The sequence below is a fragment of the Macaca fascicularis genome, chromosome 1, assembly GCF_037993035.2.
Source record: "Macaca fascicularis isolate 582-1 chromosome 1, T2T-MFA8v1.1".
Taxonomy (NCBI): Eukaryota; Metazoa; Chordata; class Mammalia; order Primates; family Cercopithecidae; genus Macaca; species Macaca fascicularis.
Window position 1 is genome coordinate 138,674,588 of NC_088375.1, and position 26,987 is coordinate 138,701,574.

The 26,987-nt window shown below is 37.3% G+C and overlaps 1 long non-coding RNA gene across 6 annotated transcripts in view; it reads right to left on the minus strand.

The window, feature by feature from the left end:
- Positions 1-26,987, minus strand: part of LOC102121041 (uncharacterized) — a 293,022-nt gene that overhangs the window by 66,893 nt on the left and 199,142 nt on the right. For all 6 annotated transcript variants that reach the window (XR_010576886.2, XR_010576884.2, XR_010576885.2 and 3 more), the window contains one exon: positions 13,805-14,136. This is a non-coding gene — a long non-coding RNA (uncharacterized lncRNA). The remainder of the gene's footprint in view (positions 1-13,804; positions 14,137-26,987) is intronic.

Below are 26,987 nucleotides of genomic sequence, written 5' to 3' on the forward strand. Positions count from 1 at the left end.
GAAAATCCTAGGAATAAAGAAGTAAAGGATAGGGTGTAAAGGGAGGTAGAAATCCCCAGGCCAAATTCTGTAGAAGAGTTCTTCGCTCTTTTTCACCAGCTCTTACCCCCAGTGGTATATATTACCACTCTCTTTTCTGTTCTCTAATTTAAGCCTGTTTTAAGAAAGGAGTTGGAACTCAGTCATAATCACAAGTAATATAACAACCTAAGAGGTCTTTCTCTCTCTCATACACACATGCACTCAAATATATGGGATTTGTATAGGTAAAGCTATAAGCTGAAGCAGTAAAACTCTTATGGTAGAAGCGACAGAAATAAAAGTTTTATAGTAGAATCAGGTATTGAAAAGAAATAACAGAATTATTGTGTATGTAGTGGGGAGGGCAGAGGAGAGAGAAAGAAGGCACTGAAATAACATTATATTACCCTCTATCTTTTGAAAAGTACTTGCACAAAAAACATGTTTCAGTCTCAAGTATTCTTTCTTCACTTAGCAAGCATCTGTCTCTGTGTCTACTTTTACTCCTGACCTATAAAATTTGTGAGGACAGAGAAATGGATCTGCCATATTCCCTGTATCCTCAATGATTAGAACCATGAAAATAGGACGTAGTAAAACTTTGTTGAGTGAATGAGTAAGTGGGCAAAGTACACTGTCAGTAAGAAAATTATCATCAGAAATAATAAGAAAATTATTATCAAACTCAATAGGTATTCAGTCATCCTCTATTTTCTTTGTTTATTCGTTTCCTTGGTTTTTACCATAGTGTCTCAGGATCTAGTGTCTGACCACTTACCATTATGCAAATTGGCCACAGTGGCAGGGAAACAGGGGAAAGGCAATTGGGGAACATCCATTGCAGATCAGAGATTAGACCAAGAGCTAGGTAGATCTCACTCATTTTATTCATAAGTGGATTACCTCTAGTCTCCCTTCATCTAGCAAAATACTACAGTGCTCATTCAACTAGCAGGAGATACGATTCTACATAAGTCCATTATACATATGTGTACATATAAAGATCCAGAGTTTGTGCTTATTTATGTCACCACGGTGAGTTGTCTACACAAATATATTTCTAGAAAAAAAAAACATAGCTCAACATGACATCAATTAAAACTGTCTAGAACAAAAAAAAATAATTTAAAAGCCATTAAGCAAATAATGCTCATTGACTCACATTTGAATCACTAATTTTGTCTGATTAAAACTGAATATGGCACTAATAGCCAGGAACATGAGCCCAGTTCCTTCAGGAGTCCCAATTGTCTGGCCTCTTTATCTCAATTTCCACTTCCTCTTCTCAAAACAAGCTATCAGTAACTTTCATTTTATTCCCTATGGTTTGAAACACTTTAAAACTGTGAGTTCTTGAAACTTGAGTGTAAAATATTGACATTCATTATAACAAAATTCATTTTATAGACACATAAATGAGCATCCCTGACATACAATCATCTATTAGCTATTGTACTTCATTTATATCTGAGTTTATTATCTTTTTGCTGTTTGGAAAGGATCTTTGGTATATACCGTGCTGCAGACAGGCTAAGGCAGATGCAACACGACTAGAGAAGAGCTTTGATGGGCATTTAACAGTTCCCACTGTTATGGGAGGAAGTTGGGGCAGGATACTGCTTTCCTCTGTAGGAGCAATGAGCTTTTTTCTGGGATACTCCTGGAGGAGTCTTAGCCTGTCTATAAACCACAGGCACACAGAAGAAAATACCAGACACCTGGGTTCTTGACTTAAGTAGCCAATTATACTCAAGAGATCCTTGGCTCTGTTCAGTCAAAGAAACTAAAATGGAACCAAGAAGCATCCCACTACTCCTTTTTGTGCATGAGGGGAATGAACCTTCACTGTAGAGGGTGATGAGATACATTGCACCCAAGAATAAGTCCAGTGCCAACTGAACTGTTCAGGTAACATCATCCATATCTGTCTGCAAGGGGTGGAGGCTATGGATTTGCAGAGGTTTGGTGAATATGCAATTTTCTGCTTAAATCCACAGAATGGTTTTTTGTTCTATCTTAACTAGGTCTTATGATGGCTTAGAGAAGTCTCTAAGACTTCATAGACTACAGAGCCTCTTTCCAGCCATCCTGTAGAAACTGGGGGAACGCACAGAATTGTCAGCGAGAGGAAGGCTCAGGATGTGGAAGTGACTTTATCTCAAATGGTCTCAGAGATTCCTGGTGATAGTCTTAAATACGCCATGGGATATAAGCCCAAAATTATTTCAAAATAAATCTGTGTAGATGACACATGACTTTAGGTGTCATGTGTTTTTTGGTTGTGGTTTTGGTTTCTGCAACAGAAAGGATCTTGCTCTGTTACCCAGGCTGGAGTGCAGTGGTGTGACCATGGCTCACTTCAGCTTCAACCCATCAGCCTCCCAAGTAGCTGAGACCACAGGCACAATGCCTGGCTATTTTTTTTTTTTTTTTTTTTTTTTTAGAGACAGGGTCTTGCTACGTTGTCCAGGCTGGTTGGAAACTCCTGTGATCAAGCAATCTTCCTACCTTGGCCTCCCCAAATCTGGGATTATTGGCATGAGCCACTGTGCCCGGCCTTGTTATTTTTTAACAAAACAGAAAATGACGGTACCATTATTGACGATGATGATGATAGCTAAATTTTGGTGTGTCTCTATAATGTACTTGGACTGTTCTATGCTCTTTACATGGATTATTTTAGTTAGTTTATGGTGCAGTTTTTTTTAATTCTTATTATGATCCTTCCTGTTTTACAGATGAAGAAACTGAGAAAGGTTATGTGATTTGGCCAAGGTCACTCATCCAGTAAATGGGGAGCTATATTTAAAACTTAGAGCTAGAAATTATCTCAGAGATCATCAAATTCAGGGCTCAGCAAAATTTTGTTTCTGTGAAGAAGCAGATCATAAATATTTCAGGCTTTGCATTACAACTTTGCTGTTGTAGTTGAAAGGAGCCATTGATGGTACACAAACAAATGAGACCAGCTGTGTTGCCATGTTTATGAAACTGGTAGTAGTCTGCATTTGATGCACAGGCCGTAGTTTACTGACCCCTAATCTAGTCAACATCACTCATCTTATACCAGAGAAAACTGAGATCCAGAAAGGTGATGGTATTTACACTGCTGTGCAGTATCAAAAACAAGAGGAAAGTCTCACAGGTCTCAGTCTTATATTCTTTTCATTATACAAATTCAAGAGTTTCACCAGTTAATATGGTAATAAATTATAACGTCCTATATTAAAACAAATGTAAAATTCACTTGAAACTATGACAGCCCCTTATAGATCTTTATACTCAATAAAAGTTAATTTTGAACTGAGACTTTTCTACTTTACCTGGTTTGTATTGATGTGGTACACACAGCTCTAAGACCAAACAGAAAATTCCAAAACACATCTCATTAAGTCAAATAAAAAATTAGGGGAGTCCAAAGCACCAATTGCCACAGACAAGATGATGAAGCTAGCTGAATAATTCCACCAACACATATGCAAAAACTCAATTGTAGGGAGCAAGACACAGGCCCTCACTCAGTTTCTTCTACCTGCAGCTGCTCTCCAGATTTTTCTCTAAGGCTTCATGTAGACCTGTTAATACATTCTCTAATTAAAAACGACATATTTCCCTCCAACTATCTCTACGGCCAAAATTCATGGCCTCTGAAATTTTACTTGAAATGTAATTCAATTCTTGATTGACTATTGCAGGTCTCATTCCTTTAACATTTTTCATCAAATTTAAGTGAAAATTTTATCAAATAATAAAGCTACCAAGAAGAGGTATTGTGCAATATCAAAGAGACAACAAAAAGTTGATCTTTGGTGAAAATGTGATCTTTTAACAATAGTAGTAACTAAGAAAAACATTAATGACAAACATTTATTGTGCACTTACTCTATGCCAGGGTCTGTGCTAAGAATTTTATATTTAATTCTAAAAACCACAACTGGGGATACTGGCTCTCAGAGATGTGAAGGAACCTACCCAAATTATACAAATCATGAACAGTGGACTGGAATTCCAGCAGGTGACCTGTGAGTCCAAGCAATTGATCCATCTCTGGAGCCCAAGCCCTCACTTCAGGTTGGCAGGATTTATGTACCTGGACTCCCCTTCCTAGCTGGGTGACTTTGGGCCAAATTCTCTGCTCAGTTTCCTTGTCTGTGAGACAAGCATAATTATGGTACCTTTTTTATGGTATTCATGGGTAAATTAATAGTTAATCCACACAAAGTGCTTAGCAATACACCAACTTAAAGTTTAGAGATTATTATGACTATCCGTATTATTAAATTGTTTTAAATATATAAATAAACATTTTCCCAAATGACCACATAGGACCAAAGGGACCTGGATTTCAATTCTGGCTTCTTAACTAACTCTCTATATCATTTCAAGTTAGACATTTACACATTTTTATCCTTAACCAGTCTTTTCTTTTGTAAAGTAGGTATTAAAATACAGAGTTCGCATGAAAATACAAAGAAGGAATGCTTCAGGGTCCTCATGGCAGGGCCAGGGAGGATGCTGGGGAAATGTCATTGCCCTCCAGCCTTGCTGCAATTGTTCCTTTTCCAGCTATGAGAATCCCATAGAACCTTGAAAGTGTGGCTCCACTGGACCTCAGGACTGTCCTGGACAAAAACTGCCAAAATGAAGTCCTCATCCCTCACAGAGCCTTGAGTCTCATGGTAGGGGAGAACAATGAGGAACTATAGCAGTTACAATAAGGTAAATACACGAAGCCAGGGATACACCTAACCCAGATATTGGGTCAAGGGAATGTCTCGGAAAAATTCTGAGAATTAGTAAGAACTAGCCAGGCAAGAGACAATTTGTTAATGCTTCAAGTAGAAAGAATGACATAACAAATGCTGCGAGCACACAAAGTAGAACTTTAAAACAGGTTAATTTTCAGTGCAAGTGGAGAATCTAGTTCTAGAGAGAGAGGCCAGGAGATGAGTGTGCAGAAGTAGGGCCTTGAAAAATACAGGCGCTGAAGAGATTGTTACTGTGGTTCAGGTGGTCTGACCATCATCACATTGACACTTTAGAAAGATTATTCCGAGTATAGCTTCTTGGGTCATAGTCCATCCTACAATGTTTTCTCCTCACTCTAAATAACCACAGCTCTAATCCCTTGTGTCATTCATTTAACAGGTAGTCACATAGAGTTTTATCATTTTTATTATAAATGATCTTTGTATATGCCTTGTGTTTTACTTCTTTATTCTTTTTCACAATGTTCTGTCAACAGTAAATGCTCAACAATTATTGACCAGTCCCATCACTCCCTACAGCCAGGGCTATCTCTTACGATCCTTCTCTATTTCCCCACATTGTCTGAAAGAGTCGCACCTAATTGAGTCATCGTTTCTATTATTTGAAAAGAAACTGGGAAAAAATGATGTTTCTCCTTGTTGTCTTCTTCACTTAAAGCTATCCTCAATCCACACTGTTTTGATAGTTCTAAACATATAATCTAATATGGAAACACAAGAAAACAGAAAACACAAACAGGTTGCTTACATATAAAATATCTTCACTGCCAGCTAAGATGGCTGTGTTATTCAAATATGACTTAGAACAATAATAAAAATTTGGCACCTGTAAGACCTGAAAGTTAAAAAAGATAGGAAGGTGTGTCAGCAGGAAATCTGGAGGCAGGCGGGCAAGCTTCTCAACAAAAATAAAGAGGATGATGTCTCATAGCCTGCTGATGAGCTCTGTGCCACACCCGTAAGGAATCAACCCGGCTCAGTGCAAAGCATGCTCCTCTGACAGCTGGATGAACAAAATGGCCAATTTCATCACCTATTAGAGAAACACTTCTCAGGAAGGTGGGTGAAAGACCAATCATTTACCAATAAAGGGGTTAATTAAAACATTCCACAGAGATGGTGACAGCATTGACATTTGGTTGCTTGCTTGAAACAGTATAGAAACAATGCTGAAGGAAGGAATTTCATCCTGTGTGAAAGTCGTGAATTGCCCAATTCTTGTGCCCTCGTGATATTTCCTAAGGCAGTTCAATGGAGTAAACATAAGTGATGTTTTTGTAACTCAGCTCTTCAATGAGGTATAAAATTCCTATTTCCCCCAAATAGTCCTCTGACTTAACAGGTAACTTGAATTTCTCTTCAATGACTCATAACAATACTAACAGTAAGTCACTCTGAACATAAGCTGGAAAGGTAGGAGCATTAGTTCTAGAGATCTGAAAATAAGACACACCAGGTAGAGATGAGGAGAAAATAGTCAGATAAGAAACTTATTCCAGGATTTGGTTAAGAAAGGAAGAAATTCGTTAAACTGTCTCACACCAGCATCAGTGTGGCTATAATAAGACAAGTATTCTTAAAGAAAAGAGGACTACAAAATATTCTATCCAGATCTTTAGCAATGATTTCCTCTCTTAAATAACACATTTTTAGTAGCGATCAACAGTTGGCGAAAAGCTCAGTAACCATAAATCTAAAACTGTTATTAACAGTATATTCATCTTGAAGTGATTGCCCTTGTATGGTAACCCCTATGAGAATGTTTGTCAGTGGATCAGCTTGTGTACCTCTGAGCCCAGAAACAACTTATAGGGGAGGAAAAAGAACTAAGAATCTTCACGCTGGAGAGTAATCAGACTACAGGGTTCATTTTCAATAACTTAGCAAATGAGAGAGAGAGAGTAAGAGAGAGAAAGCTTTGCCTGCTGCTGGTAAGGCTGTAGTACTTGACTATCCCTTTGAGTATATTTCTTCCATCCAGGCAATGCGCCATTCAGTGGAGGTGGGGTTTAAAGAATGGTAACATAATGATAATGATACTGACAAGAATTATTACAGTCATAGAAGCGGTCACCTACTGGTCATCTGTTATGTGCCAGACCCTTTGCTCCTTACATATGTGACCTCTAATTCTCACGAGAACCTTCAATTTAAATACATTACCTTAATTGATAGATAGAGCCAAGAATCCATCAATTCCTCTTTCTGACCTATTTATTTCTAAAAATATACTCTCTAAAAATGGCGAGGGAATTTGATAGATTTGGTAGTGACCTGAATAGATTCATGTAATATCAAGAAGACTTCAGTGACAGCTTTGGGCATTGGTGAGTCTGTCTGTCCAAAGCTAGGTGGGCCTCCTATTTGCATATTAAAGGTCAACATCACAAATTGCTGCCATCCCTCATATGGCAACAAATTGGATGCCACTCTTTTTATCTACAGTTCAAGGCAGGAGCAGGGTAAGAATTTATCTGGTTCTAGTGGGGTTCTGGCTAGAATGTAAATCCTGTTCACTTCTCTTCACAGTTTTGAAGTCTGATTATTACTAAATTTCTAAATAAGCAAAATCCAACAGATACTTTCTCATTTGAAGTTGTTCTACTGTCAATTCCAGCCCCTCTTTGCAAACCTTACGTAGCTTTCAATGTCAAGCTCCCTGCAGTTTCCTCCTCTATTGACTCTGATTTTCTTTTTTCTATCTGCATTTCCATGGCACATGTTATCTATATCTGTTCTGTCCAGTCCAGAGCCACCAGACACATGTGGCTATTGAACACTTGAGTTGTGGCTAGTCTGAATTGAGATGTTCTGTAACTACAAAACATACACTGGATTTTGAAGACTTAAATGAAAAAACATGTAAAATATATCAATATTTTTATTTTGATTATATGTTAAATGATCCTATTTTTCTATATTTGGTTAAACCAAAATAGTTCTCAAATTAATTTTACCTTTTTCTTTTTACTATTTAAAATATGACCATTAGAAAAATTTGAAGTTCCATATGTGACTCAGATTTCTGGCTCAAATTATATTTCCATCGAAAAAAACTGGTCTGTATTCTTCCAATTCAAAGTGCGGTCCACGGCCAGCATCGTTTTACCTGAAAACTTGTTAGACATGTGGAATCTCAGGCCCTATCCTTGACCTACAGAATCAAATCATTGCATTTTAACAAGAGTCCCTGGTGACTCATTAAAGTTTTTTAAAAATTTGATATACACCATTACTTTTGACGCTTTTGGCATCTGTACTTACAGATCATCTGTTTTATGTGTACATGTTACATCTCAACAGATGCACTTTGGAGTAAAGACCACAACTATATTCCTTGAATAATTCTCATAGTACCTAGCATAAAAGTAGATATCTAGAGGGAGTGGAATGAATTATTTGATAATTTAAAAATTATTCTCTATGAAATCAGATGGTTCCATCATTTTTCTTACACCTGTTAAATTTTGGTCTGTGATCCAAAATATTATACAAGATGATGAATTAAATCTTCAAATAAAAATAAATGGAAAATAGTATGGCATAGTCATAATGTTAAGCTTATTTATGCACTTTGTAGCTCTCTACCCCTTAACTTTGGAGAACTGAAGAGATTAACTAAAATTTTGTAATGTCGCTACTGATTTCCCTATATGGGAAGAAGCCACATAAAGTTACCTTAAAAAAGTTATATTCATCTTCCCTTTGAGTTTCCATCTAAAATTAAATCTGCTCTTTTTATCTAAAGGAAAGTCATTATAGAAATGTACATGAAAACCTGGATTAATTGTAAATAGAAATTTCATTGCTCAGGTACTTGATGTAGATATTGAGAAAATAAGTAGATAGCAATGATCTCTTTAAAAAGGATGGAAGAGGGTGAGCTAGGAATGGAGACACAGTACAATTTTCTGCAGTGTTTATATATACTATTGTGCTATACAGAGCTGTCCTAAACTCATTGGCAATCAAATTAAATAGAAAATGTGAGTATTCTTTGAAAGGATGAAAAAACTATACATCTACGGTATCTCCAGTGAAGAGTGATGTTTAAAACGATGACCTTGAGACCTTGACCACAGTTAATTACCACGATTCTATTATGGACACTGAATTCAAGGAAAAAAGGTCACTATTGTATGGTATGTTTGAAATGATAGTGAAGACTGCCTCATTGATTGGAATATTCTTGTTCTCTGAGCATTCTATTTATTTGAAGTTTTCCATCAAAAGGTCTCCCAAGTTGGGTTTCACACCCTGCTAGAGGTTAGGTAGTTCATGATTTTATATTTAGAGTTTCCATGTTAGGCTTGTTCTGAAGTGAGCTTTTGTTGCTGACTTCAAATGTAGTTTTAGTGTGTAGTTATTGTTATTCAATCTCAGGACAACTATAATTTTGATTATCCTGTAATACGTCACCATAACTCCTATATTAGTTATTGGAGTTTTCATGTGAAGTTAGGATAATGTAATGAAGACACACAGGATTGTTTGTTTCATGGAGATTAAAATACTTCCAAAATTCTTTACAACTTCACAATTCCCACTGGAAACATGAGGGCAAATGCTATAATATTTCGTGCTTAGCTTACAAAAGAAATCTTTTTCTGGGGTTCATAAAGGCAAAGACATCCCCCTGTAAATATAAAGCTTCCTCAATTCCCTTGCCAATGCAAGAAAGAGAAAATGAGAAAATGTGTAATTCTTTTTATGGGGTCTCATATTTTTTTTGTGGGCTACTGTCATCACAGTATTTCACTATAAACATTTCCAAATTGATACAAGTCCTCTCAACTCTTTGGTATCAAGAATACCATGTATTCCTGTATGTATTTATACCTGATAGAGAAAGATGAGCAAAAAAGATATATACATTTATCTAGCAAATAGCTAAAAGGCCAAGAACCTCATTTTAAACTACTCAACTGTAGGCTAATTACAACTGTAAAAGTACCCTGAAACAGGAGGATGTGCAGACCACAACCAGCAGGTCCTATTTTAGATGAGTAAGTGCAGGATTTTAGAGGTGTTATCTGCCACAAAGCTCACAAAAATGAGCAGAATGCAAAATTGCCAGTGCTATCCAGTATCCAAAGGCAATTTTCACATTATAATTCACCCCAATTTTATTTTCACACTCCTTACTTAGGACTTCCCAACAAAATTAAGAATGAAAATAGGAAGAAAGAGGTGGGAGAAAATTATCATGGTGTTGAATTAGCAAACTGCAGTTAGGCATATTCCAATGAGAGGAAAGATGAAAGACTGGCATGTTCACATTGAGGTAGGATGAGAGAAATCATGCACAGAGCAATCAGAAGCCTGGACCACAGGGAATGGGAAAAGGTAGGAGAGTAGTATGGCTTATTCTAGTATGGTTCTTTTCTCAAAGTTCTTGGTGCACTGGAGCCAACAATTCAGGGCAAGTTTTGCAGTTTGTAAATACCAATTGCAATTTTAGTAGTAAAAGAGGCAGGCAAAGAATTGTAGGCTAATATTATCCATTTAAATGTTGACTGTAATTCTGGTCTTTGGTAATTATTGCTTTTTTAAAAATCTAGTTTGTTTTTAGCAGGACTGTGCATAATTTATTGCCCATGGCATATCAATTGGAAGAAAGCTAAAATTTTAAATACTGGCTAGCAAAATGAAAGCCATTTAATGTCATAAAGGAAATTAACAAAAATAAACAAATACCCACAATTTACAAGGCTAGTCTTTCCATTTGCTTTGTATGTTTGTAAACTATTTTCAACAGCTCAGGAAGTTTCTAAGTTTACAAGATTGTTACTCCTTCACAATTTCTATTTCTGGCCTTGGTAAAATAAGGAATCTACAAGCCTTAGTTTTCTACCCTACCAACACCTTCCAAATATACAAGTCTATAAAGTCACAGCCCAGTATGCAGATTGCTTTTACTGCTTTTGATCTATTGAAGCCAATTAAGCAGTTAAAGATCATTTGCACAGTCAAAATCTTAGCTAAATAAACAGCATTTCCATGGCCCATTTCAGCCAGAATGTGAAAGAAGAAAATGTCCCAAGGATAAATATTCTTTTGCATCTCGTATTATGGATACAAACAAAATAGCAGATGAAATATCCAATGTTTTGGATGATAGCCTCGTAAATGTCTAGATTTTGCTGGCCTTTTCACTTGGGTACTATAAGAAAGGGCACTAGGAAGACCAATTAGTAATCAGAACTTGTTCTCTGATCATTCTCTTCATGTTCTTGCTCTAACTAGAATTTGGTTCTTCCCTGGGGGACATTGCTTCCCCCGTGGCCCTCTCAAATAGTGCCAGTGTTATTTTCCCACAACTCTGGTTCTACTGGGTCAATGCATGGGTAAGTCATCCCCGTGCTTTTTTTTTTTTTTTTTTTTTTTTTTTCCTGCTTTCAGATAATTCTCCTTCTCTCTTCTGTAAAGAAAAAATTTTCAGCTCTTAATCTTAGCAAACTGTCTCACCCTACTCATCATTATTGCTGTCATCTAATGACCTCCCCTTCAGCCCCACAACTGGGTCATTTCTCCTTGATTCTAAGCAGTTTTAGTGCCTGGCTCACACTCACTCACCCCAGTATTTATTCTGCCTTTCTTTTTGGTGATTATGTAAATGACCTCTCTAATAACTTGATCTTTCAGAGCTTTGGACTTCTGTCTTCCATTGATCTCATCCTTCTTATATTCCTCCCTAACTCTCTCTATGGTCACTCCTAAGACCCTATCATCACCAGTAATAAAATATCTCTGTAATTACAGTTTTATGGTCCATACTCTTCTGACCATATCCAGTCTCTCTAGTTCATTCCTTTAGATCCCAACCCCAAAATTAGCTCTTATTATGATGATCTGACAGCTTTCAATTACTATCACCTCTAATGTCATCACTTTGCTTCTTACTCACTTCAAATTTCCTGGTCCTTTGTAAATCCCCTAGACTACTCTCCTTCTCATTTGCTTCACTGTATTCCCCTAACAAAACCACAATCCTGGTTAAAGTCAATTCTCTCTCTATTCCACTTCTGTACTGATGCAGTTGAATGTAGCTGGAACAAAATCCACAACCACTGTGATGAATCTCAGCAATGGTTCATTAAATCCAAGTGGATCCTTAACTTAATGCTGCCAGAAAATCATAATATATATTTTACCTTATATTATATGTTATGCTGTGTATCATATCACATCATTATTATAAATTTACACACCCCAATTGTATCATATATTCCTAGTTCATTTATTCATCCACTCCTTAAGATGACTACTTCATGCTTTCTCTTTTTTTATGGAAACCCAAGTGTGATGGTTAATATTAGGTGTGAACTTTACTGAATTAAAGGTTGCAAAGTGTTGTTCCTGGGTGTGTCTGTGAGAGTATTGCAAAAAAAAAGATTAATACTTGAGTCAGCAGACTGGGAGAGGCAGACCCACCCTCAATTTGGGCGGATACCATCTAATCAGCTGTCAGCATGGCTAGGATAAAAGCAGGCAGAGGAACATGGAAGGATTAGACTGGCTAAGTTTTCTGGCCTGCATCTTTCTCCCATGCTGGATGCTTCCTGCCCTTGAACATCAGACTCCAAACTCTTCAGTTTTTGGACTCTGGGACTTACACCAGCGATTTGCAGGGGCTCTTGGGCCTTTGGCCACAGACTGAAGGATGCACTCTTGGCTTCCCTACTTTTGAGTTTTTGGGACTCAGACTGGCTTCCCAGCTCCTCAGCTTGCAGACAGCCTATCGTGGGATTTCACTTTCTCATTGTATGAGTCAATTATCCTAGTAAACTCCCCCTTCATATATTTGTCTATCCTATTAGTTCTGTCCCTTTAGAGAACCCTGACTAATACACCCAGTGTCTCCTCCACTATCTTTATTCTCAACTGAAGACTCTTGTCTCTTACTTCACTAAAAAATTAAAGCAATCATAAGAGAAGTTCAGGAGATTCCCATTATTTGTTTCTACTGACCAGAATTTGCCTTCCCACTTTGATGAACATCTATGCCCCTGGCTGAAGCTAACACTTTCACGCATATATGACATTCCATCCATTCTCACCTAGTCAAAGACAATGCTGTAGGAATCCTCCCCATGATCTTCTATATTATCCTATTTCTTCCACTACTCATGTCCCATTCTCTCTCCCATCTTAAAAATAAGCAAACTGACATATATTACTTTACTCCTTTCATTAACTACTGCTCTGCAAACAAAATTCATTCGCAAAACTGTAAATACTTGTCTCTAAATTTTCTTTCTCCATCCTTTTTTAAAGTCACTCCAATCACCCACCACTCCACCATACATGCTTTTATAATTGTCACCAATGACATCTACATTCTTACATCACGTGGTTAATTCTGGTCCTCATTTATTGGACCTATTAAGCAACATTTAAAAGAGATGATCACTCTTGCCACAACACATTTCTCTTCACCTGACTTCAAAGGAAATCAAAGTTTCCTTGGTTTTCCTCCTACTCCACTAGTCACTGCTTTTCAGACTCCTATGCATTTCCTTTACTTCTTGACCTCTCAATGTTGGACTGCCACAGGGATAAATCCCTGGACTTCTATTCTTTTTGCATATTTAAAAATACAGTGATTTAATTCAGTGTCCCAGTTTTAAGTGACATTAACTTGCCATCAAGTTTCAAAAGTATGTCTACAGCCCAGACATCTCTCCCCTTTATTTCCAGACTGGTGTAAGTATCTACTTGACTTGGATGTTATTAATTTCTCAGATTCAATATATTGAAAACTGAGCTCTGATCTTCCTCCACACGAACGCTCCCTCCGACCCACCCCAAACTGCGCAATCGCAGCTTTTCATACTGTAGTTGATGGCAACTCCATCTTTCTAACCTCTCAGCCCACAACTTTGAAGTCACTCTTGATTCTGCTTTTTCCCTCATACTCAATGTCTGGAAATGCTTTGGATCTTCCCTGAATATAACCACTCTTCTTCACCTTCACTTCTTTCACCCCAGTGTGCATCACCATCATCTCTTACCTGGATTACTACAATACTCTCTCAACAAGTTTTCCTTTAAAAAGCCATAATATCAGCCGGGCGTGGTGGCTCACGCCTGTAATTCCAGCACTTTGGGAGGCCGAGGCGGGTGGATCACGGGGTCAGTAGATCGTGACCGTCCTGGCTAACACGGTGAAACCCCGTCTCTACTAAAAATACAAAATATTAGCCGGGCGCGGTGGCGGGCGACTGTGGTCCCACCTACTCGGGAGGCTGAGGCAGGAGAATGGCGTGAACCCGGGAGGCGGAGCCTGCAGTGAGCTGAGATCCGGCCACTGTACTCCAGCCTGGGCGACAGAGCGAGACTCCCTCTGAAAAAAATAAATAAATAAATAAATAAATAAATAAATAAATAATTTTTAAAAAGGCCATAATATCAATTGATTAGAGGTCAACTGACTAGGGTTTCAGAGATCCTGAACTATAAACATGGAATCTCTAGGCCCGACCCCAACCATATACCTTGCCCTATAAATCTCTTCCATTTGGCTGTTCCCGAGTTGTAACCTTTGTAATAATATTGAAGTGATAAGTATAGTACTTTCCTGAGTTTTGTGAGTCATTCTAGTGAATTATCAAACCTAAGAGGGGATCGTAAATTTAGAGTAAACTGAGAAAAGGTTCAGGTGCCTTGAGGATACCTGGGAAAGTTGACATCTAAAGTTGGGGAAGTCTCCTGTTACTGAATCCCTCAACCGGTGCTATCTGTTCTAACCCTAGGTTATTAGTGTCAGAATTAAATAAAATTGTGGGACACGCAAGTAGTGTCAGAGAATTCATATGGGAAAACAACCGAGATAGATTTAGTTCTCTAACTTTTTATGATCACCTAACTTAGAATTAGAGAATAATCTGGAAATAGTAATAAAATCATTGAAACAAAGAGGCAACAAAACTCAATATAGAAAAGTACAAACAAAAAGAATTATCAAAATATAGAAAAATAATAATCACAAACTGGACCAGAACAAATATCACTTATTAACTAAGTCAAAAAGGATAAATTTTCTTATCACATTTCCAGTGAGGAAGAACTGAAAGTTGAAACAGAATGCCACTGCAAACCCCTTTCATTTAGTTGTATAATTTATGACTAATTTAACTTGACAGCAAAAAAATGGCATGAAGTTCTGATTTGAGGATATGAGTTTTGTTGTTCTCAACATCATTTTGTAATTTTGATAAAGCCCTGAATTCAAAAATTTCTTCACATATGGTGGGTAGCAGACAGAAGTGCATAAAGAATAAGTGGCTATTTCAGAAGTAAATGTGTGATCCCTGAACCAATGAAAGAGAGAATGTGAAGGAAGGCATGGCCAATAGTGCCTAAACGTTGGAGAGACCAAAAAAAAAAAAAAGGAAAAAGACAGCCGCTTAATTATTACAATAGCATTTTCAGGAGGCATCAGTTCACCTTTTTATCAATTCACTTCTTCAAATGATCTAGACATTTGCACAATATCTCAAAAGCTGTGGGCTCAGTGCAGAGTGTGGGAAACCAATCATGCCCAACATACCCTTCAGTGGCTCTGCAAACTACCAATATTTAGACTTGGAACAGGTTTCCAGGTGTCCCCCACTGGAAGCCCCTATACTCTTCTGAAGAGATCACAAGGTCATTATCCAACAAAGAAAACACAGATTGAACACGAATAAATTCTAATTAAATAAAAATATTGAATAGCCTAGAGTTCAGGAGATCTGAAATTCAGTCAGTCAGACGTAATAACGTTTAATGTAGTGTCTAGTTTCAGATTCAGGTTTCCCAGAATGGGGAAAACTGCTGAGGCTAAAGTCATCAAGTGGTTCCCAGGTGAGGGGACAAAAGAACAGAAGCGACCCATGTAGCATAACTGTCTCATGACAAAACTGATACCTTGACCTTCCTAGTTGGATTCTATAACCTCAAGTCCACTAGATTAGAAAACAGAAGTTAATAATTCTGAGGCTCAACTCTGCTATTCTGTGTCACTTTGAACAAGATATTTGACCTTTCTGCTGCACATTTTGTCTCCTCTATAAAATGATAATAAGATTTTGCCACCTACCTCTCACCAATTTTGTTATTGCTGATTTTTTTTTTTTTTTTTTTTTTTTTTTTTTGCATTTCCACAATGTGCTGGTGTGGATAATACTGCTCTTCAGAGTTTAAGTTTGTAGGTAAGCTAATTTGCACAGGACAGATAACATCATATTTTTTTATAACTATTCACATCTACAGAGTTCATATTCCTAGCCCCATCTCCTACCAACTCAGTCCTGGGTACAACAGCATATAAATACTATGTGCACATACACAGTGGTTGCTAATAATTAGTTATACACTGCATTTTGTTTTTATTTAAGTTCTTCTTGAAACAGACATTTCTCAAAAGAAGATGCACAAATGGCCAACTGATATATGAAAAAATGCTCATCATTGCTAAGCATCAGAGTAATGCAAATTAAAACTAGTTACCATAGAGAAAACATATGTCTAAAAAGTTATTTCAAGATAAACCTATTTCCCTCATGTGAAATGTATTTGTGTTCTTAACTTAGTCTGCCAGGGCTATCATAACAAAACACTATAGACTGGTGGCTTACACCAAAGAAATTGGTTTTTTGTTTTTTGTTTTTTTGTTTTTTTGTTTTTTTAACACTTCTGGAGGATGGAACTCCAAGATCAAGGTTCTGGTCAATTCTGTTTCTGGTGAGGGTGCTCTTCCTGGCTTGCATAGAGCCACTTTCTTACTACATTCTCACATAGACTTTCCTCAGTGAATGCACACACACACACACACACACACACACACACACACGGAGAGAATGAACTTTCCACTGTGTATTTCAGGGCCTATTTTTATTTTTACAAGGGCACTTATCTTATTGGATCAGGGCACCATCCTTATTACCTCATTTAATCTTAATTGCCAACCTGAAGGATCTGCAGACTGAAAAATATAAAACACTGATGAAACAAAGAGTAGAACACATAGTTAAATGTAAAGGTATTTTGTGTTTGTTGATTTGAAGAAGTAATATTTTTTTAAATGTTTGAGCTAAACAAAGTGATCTACAGATTCAATGCAATTCTTATCAAAATTCCAATGGCATTTTTACATAAGTAGAAAAAAAATCCTAAAATTTGTATAGAACCACAAAAAACCCTGAACAACCAAAGCAATCTTGATTTTCTTTAAAAAGAGCAAAACTGGAAGCATTATACTACCTGACATAAAAAAATATACTGCAAAGCCATAGTAAATAAAATAGCATGGTAAACAGAAAAACAGATATATTGACCAACAGAATAGAAGAGAGAGCCCAGAAATAAATCTATACATTTACAGTCAATTGATTTTCAACAAAGGTGCCAAGAACACACAATGGGGAAAGGACAGACTCTCCAATAAACTTTTTGGAAAAACAGGAGATTCCTGCCGAAGAATAAAATTTGACCCTTTTCTCATACCATATGCAAAAATTAACTTTAAAAAAGTGAATTAAATATGTAAATATAAGACCTAAAACTGTAAAACTTATTAGAAGAAAACATAGGAGAAATACTCCAAAACATTGTTCTGGGCAAAGATTTTTTTTAATATGACCTCAAAAGCATAGTCAACAAATGTAAAAAATAAACATATGGAATTGCATCAAACTAATAGGCTTCTGCACAGCAAAAAGAAAAAATAAAAAAAAAGAAAAAAACTATTAGAATGAAGAGACAATCCATGTATTGGAAGAAAATATTTGCAAACCATATATCTGATAAGGGGTTAATATCCAAAATATTTAAGAGACTCAAACAACTCAATAACAAATAAAACAAAGAATCCAAAGAAATAATGGTTAGAGAACTTGAATAGATATTTCTCAAAAGAAGACATACAAATGGTCAACAGATATACGAAAAAGTGCTCATCATTGCTAAGCATCAGAGTAATGTATATTAAAACCACAATGAGATATTACATCACACCTATTAGAATGACTACTATCCAAAAGATGAAAGATAAGTATTAGCAAGGGTATGAAGAAAAGGAAACAACTGTTGTGCATTGTCGGTGGGAATGTAAATTAGTACAAGCATCAAGGAAAACAATGCAGAAGTTCCTCAGATAACTAAAAATAGAATTGACATATGATCCAGCAATCTTACTTCTGGGTATTATATACAAAATAATTGAAATCAGTATGCAGAAAAGATATCTGCACTCTCATGTTCATTCACAATAGCCAAGATATGGATACTGTATTCCAGTCTATGTCTCTTTCCAAATCTATTAATGTTTTCTTCATATATTTGGGTGCTCCAATATTGGCTGAAAATTTATTTACAATTGTTATATCCTCTTGATGAATTGAGCCCTTTGTCATGATATCATGACCTTCTTTGTCTTACAGCTTTTGATTTAAAGTCAATTTTGTCTGATATACTTAGTACTCTCCTCTCTTTTGGTTCCCATTTCTGTGGATTATCCATTTATATCTCTTTACTTTCCATGTGTGTATATTCTTAAAGGTGAAATGAGTCTCTTGTAGACAGCATATAGTTGAGTCTCCTTTTTTTAATTCCTTCAGCCCCTCTAACGCTTTTGATTTGAGAATTTAATCCATTTACAGTCAAATAAATTATTAATAGCTTAGGACTTACTACTGCCATTTTGTGAATTATTTTCTGGTTTTCTGTTTATTTTTATTTTTGTAGCTCCTTTATTCCTTTCTTCCTCTCTTATGTCTTCCTTTGTGATAGGTGATTTATAAAGTGTTATTCTCTAGTTCTTACTATTTGTCTTTTGTGTATCCACTATAGACTTTTGCTTTGAGGTTTGCATAAGGCTTACATAAAAGATACACACTATTATTATCTGACAAAAACTTAATTTAAGCAAGTAAAAAACGTTTTTACTCCACATCTACTCTTGCATTCTCTTTTCAATGTCACAATTTGCATCTTTTTATAGTGTGTATCCATTAACAAATTAATATAGGTGTTATTATTTTTAATAGTTTTGTTATTTAACATTTGTGCAGAAAATATAAGTAATCTATAGACTACCTCTACAGTATTAGATTATGCTGAATTTGACTGTGTACTTACTTTTATCAATGAGTTTTATAGGCTATGTTCTTGCTTTTACCAATAAGTTTTATACTTTCATGTTTTTGTGCTACTAATTAGCATTTTTTTCTTTCAGCTTGAAGAAATACTTCTGGCATTTTTTTGTAAGACAAATTTGGCTGTGATAAACTCCTTCAGCTTTTGTTTGTCTGGAAAACTTTTTATCACTTCTTCATTTCTGAAGGACAGTTTTGCTAGATACATTATTCTTGCTTGGCAGTATTTTTTCTTCACTACTTTAAATATATCATCCCACTCTCTCCTCGCCTATAAGGTTTGTACTGAGAAGACCACTACTAGCCTTTTTGGAACTCCCTTATATGTGATATACTTCTTTTCTCTTACTATTAGTTTGGTGCAAAAGTAACTGTGGGTTTTGCCATTACTGTCAAACTTGTACTTTGCACCAACCTATACTTTCAGGATTATTGCTTTTTTTTTTTTTATTTTTGACAATTTGATTATAGTATATCTTTGTGTAGTCTCATTTGGATTGAATCCAATTAGAGACCTTAGAACTTCCTCTACCTGGATATTTATATTATTCCCCAGATTTGAAAATTTTTCTGCTACTTTTTCTTTAAATAAGTCTTCCAGTTTTTTATCTTTATCTTCTTTTCCTTGTACACCTATAATTAAAATATTTGCTCTTTTGATGCTGTCTCATATGTCCTGAAAGCTCTCTTTATTCTTTGTCTTTCCTCCACTGACTGTGGACTTTCAAACAGCCTGTCTTCAAATTTACAGATTTTCTTCTGTTTGATCAATTCTGTTGACATTCTATTGTATTTTTAATTTCATTCATTGTATTTTTCTGCTCTAGAATTTTTGCTCAATTTTTTATGACTTCTAAGTTAAATTTCTAATTTTAGATGTTTATTCATTACCTGATTTTGCCAAATTGTTTCTCTGCATTTTCTGGAAGTTAACTGAGCTTCCTTAAGACAATTAGTTTAATTTTTTTTTGTCAGGCAATTCACCAATCTCCATTTCTTTAGGATCTGTTACTGGTGCTTTACATTGTTCCTTTGGTGGTATCATGTTTCCGTGACTGTTCTTGATCCTTGTGACCAGATGTTAGTGTTTGCACATTTAAAGAAGTGGGGATGCATTCAAGTCTTCGTAGACTGGCTTTGTTTGTTTTACTGGTAAAGTCCTTTACCAGTAAGCTTGTCTAAAAATTCTAGGCAGTCTGACTGATGTAATCTATAGGCAAGCTTGCTGCTGGAGTCCTTGAGTAGGCTGACTTGGTGTCTGGGTGAGCAGGTAGGTAGGCCTGGCACCTAGGTTTGCAGTATTGGACCTGGAGCCTTGATCCATTCGGATGGACCTATTGATTGGGTCCACAGAGGTGGGTCTAGAGCCTGGGTTTATAAGAGTAGAGGCCAGGTGCAGTGGCAGAAGCCTGTAATTGCAACACTTTGGGAGGCAGAGGAAGGCAAATCATTTGAGGCCAGGAGTTTGAGATCAGCCTAGCCAACATGGTGAAACCCCATTTTTACTGAAAATTCAAAAATTAGCTGGGTGTGGTGGCATGTGCCTGTAATTCCAGCTACCTGGGTGGCTAAGACACAAGAATCCCTTGAACCCAGAAGGCAGAGGCTGCAGTGAGCTGAGATCTGCCACTGCACCTCTAGCCTATGCCACAGAGTGAGGTTCTGTCAAAAAAAAAAAAGGGGGGGGGGGTGCCTGGAGACTGTATTTGTGGAGCCAATCTGAAGCCTGAGTCCATAAGAGCTGACCTAGCACTGGGATGGACCTGGCACCTGGGTCCACTGGGTGGGCCTGGGGCCTCTGTCCATAAAGGCTAGCCTAACACTGGGATCTACTGAGTTGGTTCTGGACCCTGGGACCACTGAATCCTGGGGCCACTGGGACTATCCTGGAGCCTAGGGCAGGCATGAAGCCTGCATACAGAAGAAGGCTGGTCTAGTGCCTTGGATCACAGTTGCTGGCCTGTCCTGGTGACTGGAGCAATAGGAACTAGACTCTGGGTCTGCAGGGACTAGCATGAAGTCTGGATATGTGGGTGTTGGCCTAGAGCTTCAGGGGTGGTCCTGGGGCCTGGGTCTGTGGGGGCTGGCACAGTGATGGGGTCTACTGGGAAGGCATGGACTCTGGGTTTGCTGGAGCAAGACTGGACTCTAGGTCTGCTGGAGGATGGGGCTGTAGAGGCTGATCTGGAGGGCAGAGTAGCAGGAATAGCTTGGCACCGAGAAGGTCTGGATCTTGTTCATGTGTGCTGGCCTGGTGACTGAAGCCAGGTTTGCCAACCTGGCACTGGAGCAGTCCTGAAGCCTGAGACTAAGAGGGCCCACCTGACTCTGGGCTGGTCTAAGACCTAACCCAGATCTGCAGCCTGGGCCACAGGACTTGCTCATGACCAGGGCTGCAGGGGTTGGCCTGGTGCTGGCATAGGTCCAGAGCCTAAGCCAGGCCTATTGACTAAACATACGGGATTGGCCTGGCATTAGGGCCCGTCTGGAGCCTAGGACCTCTGGAATCAGCGTAAAATGCTGCAGCAGAAAGTCTGCCAAGCAGGCATAGAGTTTAGGGCTGTAAGATCTAACCTAGTGCTGGGGTGGGCCTGGAGGCTCAGTCTGCAGGTACTGGCCTATAGTCCGGTGAGAAGGTCTGCCCAGTGCTGAGTTTTACTGGCACGGGTCCAGTGTTGTCGTCTAAGGTAATGTTCGGCACTCCTGTTTTTTGTCCTTCCCCTAAGCAGAGTGTATCTCTGTGCTGTTCTGCCTGGGGTTGAGGTAAAGATGACACATGCAATGTAAAACTATCTTCTCTACCCTTTTCAATGCATCTGTTTTTATCTCTGTGCTGTAGCCAGGTGCTATAATTTGTCACTTGGTTTTTTTAGTTATTGTGAAGATATTTTCATGCATGAATGGTTATTCAAATTAATGTTTCTACAGGAGAGGAGCTCCAGAAAGTCCTGTTTTGCCATCTTGCTGATGTCAAAACTCTCTAGAGAAGTAGATTCTTACCTTAAAATTAGATTTGAAAAAAACTGTGTTCTAAATACTTGTGTCCACCCCCACTCCTAAATTCATATATGAAAAACCTAACCCCAATGTAATAGTATTAAGAGGTGAGTTATTTAGGGAAGTGATTAAGTCATAAGGTCAGGTGTCCCCATGAATGTGCTTACTGTGCCTATAAAAGATGCCCCAGGGAGCTTGTTCATTCCTTTTGCCAGGTGAGGATGTAGCAAGAAGTTGACATCTATGCAGCAGAAGGGGAACCCTTACCACACACTAAATCTGCTGCTGCCTTAATCTTGGACTGCCCAGCCTCCAGAACTGTGAGAAATAAAGTTCTGTTGTTTAAGCCACCCAGTCTAAGATACTTTGTTATAGTAGCCTGAATAGACTAAGACAATAAGGAAGCACAATACATTAAACAGATAAAAATGGGGTGTTTGTCTTTGAAGTGAGGGTGATCTTCACTCTACTCTAGAATTTCAACTCTACAATATCTCATCAAAGAGAGCCAAGAGAGGTCTATCAGAGCTCCTTATGGAAAATAGAACAAAGTATCTGTAATTATAACCCAAATTGTCACACCTCAACCAAGCATCCCATCCCTTTTCAGCTTCTTCTAGGAAAATACCTAAGTTTAAGTAAGAGTAAGCTCTAACTCAGTGTTTATATACATACACACATACACACACATATATATACACACACATATATGATTCTCTCAAATATTTTATTTCCTGCCAGTAAATGATATACCTCAGATGTCTTTTGTCCTTGAAGTTATATCCAATGTCTTATTTCTGAAATACTGGAGTATGACATTTATGATAAACAATGGACTTCGGCCTGGTCATCTATTAACACAGAATTATAGAATCATACAAGGGGATAGAATCTTGGAGACTACCTAGTTAACTCTGCTCATTTTACAGATCAAACTGAGGCCAAGAGAATCTCTCAACCATTAAGTGTCAAAAAGGCATAGAGAATTCACCTCTCTGCATCCCTAGACCAACCATCTCTTCTCTAAGGTGTGTGCTCTCTCAAAATTCATTTCTTGTAATCCCCTGATTTGAACACAGGGACTTATATTTGGAAATTTTTGTGAGTTAAATTTTACTGGAGGGCCAGACCCTCAGAAAATTCAAAGTAAACCTGAGATGCTCATGCAGTGATTTTCATTAAACATCTGACATTTATCTTATAGAGGTGAGTTTATCTTACCAGAATTCTTCATTGCAGTCATGGGAAAATAGCAGCACTTACCATGTGAAGGTAAATATTATGGCAAGATAAATATTAACTTTTGAAAAAAACCACTCTAGCTGGTTAAAAATCACAAATGGCATCAGTTGTTTAAGGTTTACGCTTTTATAGTCTCTGTGGACAATAGAGTTTCTTGAACTAAATCTGTTTTTCTCAGAGATTTAATACTAGGGTAAAAGTATCTGGTATTCTACTCAAAACAAAGAAATTTCTTAGTTGCAACGACAGTGTGCAGCACAGAAGGAATTCTTCCAGGGATATTTGACCTCTCTCTACACAGCTACACTTCTTCTCTCACTAGGCTCATCCCTTCTGTGTTTACAAGTATTGAATCTGAGATACAAAGAAATCCCTCCTGACTTAATCCCTGGCTCAGCAGTGTTTAAGACAGCCAGAGATTTTCAGAGTTTTAGTTAGAAGATGACTCGACAATGCCTATAAGTCACCTATATGCTGTTTTCTCCTCCTTGTACCTAGTGGGGAACAGTCATATGAGAATGAATAATTAATTTGCCCCTCCTCTCTCAACAGGCCCTGAAGAAAAAAAATGTAGAGAGGTCATGTTATACTTTATGCATTAGTTAGAATAGTCAGTTAACTAGTTGGAGAATGCTTTGTAAGCCATTACCTCACACAATAAAGGCTGTTCCATCTTGCTTTTCTCCCAAAAGAGTTGCCTGTTCTGTCTTTATCATTTCTTTAAAGGGTTCATAGAATGCCTTAAAAGATAGATAAAGAATCATCATTCAAATGCTTATGTTAAGCTCCTAGAACACAGGGATACTCCAATGATAAACATTTCCTGGATGATTGCTGCTTTCTTTCCCTATATGTAGAGAAGGCCTCCCACAAGAGGAAAGGATCATGGAAACTGGAAGACACAGATGTCAGCTACACGAATATGCAGAAATTGGCTTAAAAGGCAGTAAAGGGTTTCTTGATAAATAGAATGTTTTTGAAAACGTGTGTGTGTGTGTGTGTGTGTGTGTGTGTGTGTGTGTGTGTGTTTGTGTGTTCATCTGGACCTACTGGGGAGCAGCTGGTTTATGGAAAACAATTGCAATGAAACTGAGAAAACTAGGTAACTTGTAATCCCCTGATATCTCTGAGTGCTCACTGGAAAGTGAAATAAAAATTATTAGCCAAGGGAAAAAATACTGTATTTTGCATAAAATACAAGTCATGTTGTTAAATGAATTAAAAAAAAAAAAAAAGCTTATCTAAATAATTTACACAGTTTTAGGTCTACAAAGGCCCATCGGAGGCAATTCACCTACTCTGGTGGTCTCACAGATAAAAATCATTTGGGATGTGCTTTCTCAGAACTGCACCTGGAGATGAGGACTCAGTCTTTTAACTATGCAAAAGATTACATTCTTCCTTTGATGGCAGGTTTTATTGTTTAGGAATGAATAGTCATTTGGCAGTCAATTCTTAATAACCAGATAATTAATAGAAGAGGATAATAGTGTTATTGGCAAACAATGGTAAGTGACAATTAATGAGTTGATAATTTAAACAATAATGAAATATTTTCTTAAAAATTGCACCCTGGCACAAAAGGCCATTCAAATAAAGAAGTTTCCTGAAAAGTCTGGGCAATGGCAGAATGGCTGGAATTGGTACATAGCTTCCCAAAGACTTCCCAAAGAGACTATTTTTAAAAGGCAATACTTCATTGTAGGAAAAGTGCTGCCTGTTTAAAAGAAAAAAGGCCCGTAGCTTTATAGTTTTACCTTATGCAAGTTGAATAAATATAGACTAAAGCAACGACAATTTCACAAACTCTTGAAAGAGGTCTATTCATAGAAAGACCTTGTGGCAATCATGTAAAACCTATTGTTTATGTAGAATATTGCAAAGAAATCCGGCTACATAGAAGAAATGCAAAAAGAAGTAAAGTGCTCAACCCGGAGGCCAGGCTGCTGGAAAATGAGAACAATATGAGACATGAGTCTCCTGAGATTAATGAGTCCAGGAGGGTTCACTTTTGTTACAAATTACAAATCGGGTCTGCTGTAAGGTAGTTTCAGGTTTGGAATTTAGGGTTCCCCAAGGGTTCTATTTCAAAGAACGAACCATCTATGATGACGAATGTTTGAAGGTAATACATCAAATAATATCTTTATGTGCATGGCTGGGTTTTAAATCACTCCTCCTTGAAGAGAAAAGTAAAATGACAAATTTTAATTCAAATGCCACAGGAAATGTTTAAATAGTAATACTAATAAAATAAAAATAAAGCAGGCACAGAAAAGGAGGAGAGAAACATACACTTACATTCTAGTTCAGAGGGCGTCTAAGAAATACAGGATACCTTTGTGTACAAAGAATTCTCTTCAGAAAAGAGACTTTTGTCAAGTTTAGGATTGTGAACATGTTCAAAATTTTTACTTTGATGTTGAATCTTTTGTTCCATTGATACAACAAACCCTTGACTTTTGTGGAAGTAGTTCAAATTTAAAGCTAAAGTGACAAAAGATTATCCAGGCAGCAATTGCTCTTAGCAATAAAATGGTGATGCTAACTATAGCTTGATTGGGTGAACACTAACTTGGCACATTCGAACTGAAGGGAGCAGGACCCATGCTTGTCAGCCAGGAGAATATCAATTATCTAGGGTCTAACCCAGAACATTTACAAAGGAAATTTTAAAACACACCTGAGTTTTCCCATTTAATTCAGTGGGTCAACACATCTGAATGATTTTATAAACCCTCAACTTTATTGATTTCCAACTTTTTTATTAGATAGTTACACAGCTCTATTTGTTCTTTGGCTATAAAAGTCATATACTAGAGCTTATTGGTCTTTCTGCTAAAATAATACTGGTTAGTCGCATTTGTTTGAAATATTCTAGGCAGTATTGGCTAGGGGAAAACAATATGACAAAAGAGGCTATGCGTTTTTTTTAAAAATCATCTCTTCTCCCAAAGAAATCTGACTTTTCTTCTGAAATCTTCCCAGTAGGAACCATAGAAAAATGACAGGGAGCTGCTGGTTGGTTTTTCTGCCTGCTAAAACATATGTTGTTATGTCATGTCCTAAACAGAAAACTGAAGCATCCCTTTCAAATTCTCAGCACCACTGACACTTCCAACAAGTGCTCTCGTATTGGTTTTGGTCTTATCTGTTCCTAACAGACAGCCTCATGCCTTGGAAATTTGACCTGAAATAAAAATTCAGCCCCAAGTATCTGCTGTCAATTGTGCAGAAAATAGGAGATGACAGCAAAGTCACTTCTGCATGCTGAATTAGATCTTTTTCCAACATCTTCTAATGTCATTATTAGCACTCAAATACCCTGTGTCAAAATGTGTCTATGTAGGGAGATGGACCGGGCAACATCAAGTTTCCCTCTTAGTCAATTTGACAAGCTGTTTTTAATACACAATTCTGCATAGGGAATTATTTAGGAAAGGTACCTAACCTGTCACAGAGATTTAGAGATAAAGACATTCAAAATGGACACGTATAGTTAATAGGGAGCAGCTTATATAATTCAGTTGCAATTAGCTACTTCCAAATTTGGGCAAGGCAATTGTAAATCTGGTCTTATGGAATCTACAAGCCAAATAAGTAAACTCAACTTCGAAATTCTCTGAATTTCAATGGCTCACAAATAGTTGTTTTTGATTCAGAGTCTTTCATGATGGTTCCATCAAACGTGAAGTTTCCACGTCCCTTGTGAATCTGTTCCATGTGTACAGAATTATGCTGTAGTAATGAGACTAATTTTATAATTAATCAGTATCCTTCATTTATTATAGACATATTACATATCTGTAATGGGTGAATT